The sequence below is a fragment of the Nelumbo lutea genome, chromosome 1 (genome assembly GCF_056320005.1).
Source record: "Nelumbo lutea isolate HS-2025 chromosome 1, American lotus-T2T, whole genome shotgun sequence".
In the NCBI taxonomy this organism is placed as follows: domain Eukaryota; kingdom Viridiplantae; phylum Streptophyta; class Magnoliopsida; order Proteales; family Nelumbonaceae; genus Nelumbo; species Nelumbo lutea.
Genome location: NC_142684.1, coordinates 83,493,641 through 83,499,380, shown reverse-complemented (window position 1 = coordinate 83,499,380; position 5,740 = coordinate 83,493,641). Strand labels below are relative to the sequence as shown.

The 5,740-nt window shown below is 34.9% G+C and overlaps 1 long non-coding RNA gene across 1 annotated transcript; it reads left to right on the top strand.

The window, feature by feature from the left end:
- Positions 1 to 5,351, top strand: LOC148875771 (uncharacterized). Its single transcript, XR_016105313.1, has 2 exons — positions 1 to 226; positions 5,102 to 5,351. It is a non-coding gene; the product is annotated as an uncharacterized LOC148875771 (long non-coding RNA).
- Positions 5,352 to 5,740: the final 389 nt, after the last annotated feature.

Genomic DNA, 5,740 nt, shown 5'->3' with positions numbered 1-5,740 from the left:
GATCAATTATTTTCGGATGGTAGCAGCCTAGCAGGTTTTGAATGTGCTATCTGATCTTATTCTTGGCTATAAAGCCTTCTGTTCATCTGCAGTTTGACGCAGCGCAGAATGCATGCATAAAGTTGGTGAAATCTGGGGCCCCATCAGATCAGTGGAAGGGATGCAGCTTAATTGCAGCTGCAGTTGTACCGGACTCTGGAGAGAAAGTTGGAATTCTCTTCTCCAGGTAATATTCTCCTAACATTCGATTTCTCTCTGGAGATCAGTATCGAGCCTGTACCATGAAAAACAAATATATTCTAGCCACTTGTAAGCTTAAGAGCTCGATCTAAACTGACTTCTCCTTTTCTCTGGGTGAGCTTTATTCCCTCTATGAATTATGCCCACTGAACCCTTCACTGTAATTAACTTGTTCTATACCCGTTCTAAGCTTCTCTCTCTTCATCTTTTTCAAATCTAGACATCTTCAGCACCCGAAAAAAATGATAAAAAAGCAACCTCTAAAATGATTTCATGGATTACCTATCAAATTAAAGATTAAAAAATAAGGCTTTTCATGGCAAGATCGGATTTAGTACTCACAAAACCATCCTTATACCGTCCTCACAACCATTTACAACCATCCATTTGATACATCTCCATACTTATATATTTTTTCATGGAGAGAGATATTCCCAATTCACAGCTTCAAGGAACTCCGATTTTATTCATAGCAAAGCAAGGAATTTTAACTTTTTACTTAGGGGATTGATATGATAGAGTTGATAATGCACTCTAGATTGTAGGGAAATATTGTTATGGCATCTAGAAAGTTATAGGTTTCCTTCTGCAACTAATGTCTAGTGGTCCTCTAGTCCCACGCCCAATATAACTGCTCTAATTAAAACTGTCTTCTGATAGCTCCTGTTTATCTAAAACGACAGAGAGATAGCAAAATCTGTTACAATGGATTGAAAAGCCATCATCCAGTGGACGTGGATCTTACTACCAAAGGTTTTTAAAACTGAATCCGACAACAAAACATTCAGAGAATGATTTGGCTGTTTGAATCCAATGAACGGATCATTTTAACAAAAAAATAAAAACCAAAAAACGGTCAAAAATTGTTAAATGATTTTTTATCAAAAGACGGTTCTGGGTAAAATGAAACCAATCAAGTGATCAGTTTCTGATTTTTTCTGGTCCAATTTTGAAAACCATATTCCTATCTACGACTGTAAGGCCCAAAATAGGCAGCAGAAGTAATTTATGAATTCTTATTATACTCATTGACATGCTGAAATTTTTAGTGGTATAAAATTTATTAGAGATGAATCAGATTTTGGAGTTAGCCGAGCAACCAAATTTAATGGTGGGCTCCAAGCCTTCTTTAATGAAATATGGAACGACATAAAAAAGCGTAGCGTCTTTATATCGGATTGAATATGTTTAGAAGGATAGAGAGCATTAGCAAAAGCTCATGAAAAAAGCATATTTGGATATTGATTCTTTAGTGGGCCTGGACATTTTCGGTATGCAACTTAGAGATTTAAAGTGGGGAAAAAGAAAACAAGAATAAATTACTACTCCATATATAACATGTCAATATGAACGTAGAAGAACTTTTGGATAGATCGATCTCATTTTTTGTGTAAAGGAAAGCATACAACGATAGAAGAGTTTTTTTTTTTTTTTTTTTTTTTTTGGGGGGGGGGGGGGAGGCGTCAAACAGAAACATAGAAGACCTATTTGAAATTAAGTCCATGTATGCTATTCCTTTTAATTGATCCAATGGGATGGTCAACCCATATTCCACCCACATCTTAAATGGATGGGTTTGAATGAACTGTAAGCAGGTGGATTCAATGGGTCAACTACGATCAGAAATTGCCACCCCTATCATCAGCAAGACTTAGATGTAGACCAAGAACAATATTTCAACGAAAAATATAATTTATATTATCATCTTCTGCTTTTTTATTCAAACTAGGGCATGCCCCTTGTTAAGTAAGGACTGTTATTCCGATACATTTGTTTATTCATTTATCTTTATTATTCTTTATACCTATTTTTTATTATTTAATTTTAAGAGATTAAATTAAGTTTTATTTTCATAGAGATGAGAAACGGTTATTTAGGGACTTGACCCAAAGGCCCAAACACAAATAAGTGCTGACTCGTGCCAAACCGAGTTGCATCCACAATCCACTACATTTAAAGTTATATTTATACAACAAAATTGAGGGAATTTTTTATAACAAAAACCAAAGGAAATTTTCCTTTTTTTTTTTTTTTGGAGGGGGGGGGTTGGGGGGAGGACCAATTTTGGGCTATACTTTTGGCCTTTTGGGTGGGTTCGGGTTGTGAGAGACTCTATAAAGCAATTAAAAAAATATTGATTAAAAGGAATAAAGGATTAAGCCCACAACATCTGAAAAAAAATATGTTTCACTTGAAAAAGGAACCAAGGGGTGGCCCAGTTAGTTTTAGAGGTGAGTAAACGGATAGATTTTACCTATTACCAAATGAAACGAACCCTATTCAATCTGTTAGAGGGTAGGATCTGATAGAGGTGTTAATAGACCAGATTCGGGTTGGACCGTTTAAATCGCATTAAAATGGATGGGTTGGACGGCCCATACTTTTGTATCAGATTTGACTGGTCCGCATTATTTTGGTCCTAAATAATTGGTGGACTGAAACGGACAAAGCCGGTTAAGTCTACAAACCATTTGAGGATGAGGACTGAGGAACGATTGAAGTTACCTCGGACTCCAACCTAGGGTTTTTCCCTGAGTGAACTCTCTCCGACGGCTTTTTTCCGACGGTTCTCTCACCGGTGAGTCGGCGACTCACATCTAATAGGGTGCATGGTGCATTAATGTAAAAGATCTTAATATAGGATGAGGAGTTGATGGAGATTCTGGAAAAGAAAAAATAAGTATCAGAAGAAGGCTGGGGCCCAAAAAATTGTTTTGCTTTTTCTTTGTTCAGGTTTCACCGGCACATTGCCTTATGGTTCAATGAATGCACATGGTGTCTTTGAATTATTTATATTATCCTTTTTGTCTGATACCACCTGATGGAGATCCAACACTAGTTGAAAATTTTATTTATAACTGGGTCATTGACTCATTGTTCATTTATTCATTAATTGGATCTTATATTGGCACTCTGATGTTTTCCAATGTTTGCACTCTTCTGTTCACATCTATCTCCATTTGCAACAGTGGCCAGGGGTTTGTTTGATACTTCAATAAGTCGTTCAACTCCGCTAGTTCAGCCAGTTCATCTAGTTGAGCTCTGCCCAACTAACTCTGTTTTTCTTATGAAATTGATGCTTGATATAACTATATCATATACTCAGATACAGCAAGTATATAATCCTTGATACAGTTTTGATGCGGGCTTTATTTTTGCATTTTATTATATTTTCTGGTTTTTAGGTATTTTTTGAAATTTTATTTGGTTTGGACTGGATTGGGTCCAATCTGGTCCATTTGCATTTCAATTGGACTGGATTGGATCCGGTTTGTATGGGGTTTGGACTATTTTGTAATTTATTATATTTTCTGGGTTTTCAGGTATTTTTTGAAATTTCATTTGGTTTGGACCAGATTGGGTCCAATCTGGTCCATTTGCATTTCAATTGGACTGGATTGGATCCAGTTTGCATGGGGTTTGGACCAAATTTGGTCCAGTCCATTTGTAAATTGACCAATGTTGGACTGGACCAGATTGGACCAGATCCAGTCCAATTGACAGCCCTAGGGTCTGGTTCCAAATTCTTAGAACCGACCCCTACCCAAGTCAGTTCCAGGGTCTAGGGTTTTACCCTACCTGAACCATCCTGATGAACTGGCCTTGATTGAACCCAAGATATTTTAAATTTGCCTTAAAATAAATTTCAAGATATTTTTAAGAATGTGAAGATTTGAACCCAAGCATTCATTGTTAAATGATTTGATCATTTGTTTTCATTTTAATATTTGAATGTATATAATAAATAGTGTAAAATGTAATATTTACAAAATTTAAATTATAATAACAAATTTTAAACCATATATTAATATATTATAATAATCTACATATTAAATTACTCAATTTAATCAATAAAAACAATATAAGTTTTAAAATATATATTATTATTATTATTGAAAATAAGTAAGGCCAGAATCGACCTATACAAAATAGATCCCATGTTCTGCTATAGAACCAAACCAAACCAACCCATACTCGCCCCTAATTGATATATTAGCTGCTGTTTTAGCTACCACCGACTTTGGAGGAGATTTATTATAATGTGATGATGTGCTATTCCCAAAACGAAAAAAAAAAGGAAAGAATTACAACCGCTATGGCTATGGTAGATTCAATCATAAAATCAAATACAAAAACAGAATACTCCATTTCCGTCTGACTCCCACCCAACAACTCTTTCCACAAGATATACAGGTGTGGTGTAGTGTGCATTGGAAATATCTATTTTTACGAGTGATGGGAAATGTTCCCAATACACAGAATGTAAAACAAGTTTGTGAGTAAGAGATGGAGAGTGCTGTTGGTGTGGTGAGTGATAAAGCTACGTTGCCCATCTGAAATTATGTATGTATGGACGCGCATCAAGGTTTCATGCCACCTGTTTCTTTATCCCTTAACAGGAGCTTTCAAAAAATAATTAAATAATTAAATAAAGTCACAAATGTATTAGACTCAGTTTGTTAAGATTATAAATACAAATATAAATATGTACAGTGTAAATCTTGTCTAAACTTTGTATTTATACCGTATATATTTATATTTGTGCTCTTGTCAAATATAATGTTTAAAAATGACAGATACAAGGCTATGCATTGAACATATTTGTATTTGCACTTTTCTCCAACTGAGCCTTAGGCTCTATTTAGAAGGAGTATAAATAAAAATATGTAGAGCGTAAAACTTTATATTTTATATTATTTTATATGTATTTGTATTCTTTCTAAACTGAGCATTAGGCTTAGTTTGTATATTATATGTATTTATACTATACAAAATCTTGTATTTTGTATATTTAGATTTGTATTATTCCAAAAGGAGAATTACATATTGTCCTTACCTAGTTTTGTTCTGTTACTAGCAGATCCAGACGGGAGGTTTTAGCTCTTCGGTGACAACAAAATTGCAAAGCCAATTTAGACGTGCACCCCACAATATAGCCTAATTAAACAAACATTCCACTTTGCAATGGGTTTGTTTTCTCAATTAACTAGTTTATAGGTGCAAGAGGAGAAAGGAAAGGAGGGATGAATAAAGTGAGGATAGAAAAAGAAATTTTGTACTACCGTTGTGAAGTTAATACAATCAAATTCCACCGCATGTTATAGGATCAACCCAGGCCCAAATCTAAGACTTGATTTAGAATTTGGTCATGGCCCAACTTGAAGTCAAACTTACCCAACATTACTCAAATTTCAAGCTATTGCATCAGGTTGAGGGTCATTGCAGGCCCAACAATATAAGACTTGGACCTAGAGTTTGGGCCTAGTCCAACCAAAGGTCAAGCTTGAATTCCCTAAGCCAAGCTTAACATGAGATTAACCCAACATGTCAAATCAGATGATAAATTTTGGAATGTGTGTTGCATATATAACTTTGCTGGACTTTATAGTCCAACAGGAGGAGACGCATGTGATGAACGGGTTTTGTTAAGCGAAAGTTAAACAACAAAAATACATAGGAGTATATAATTGTTTTATATTTTAACTTTTTAATAACCAAT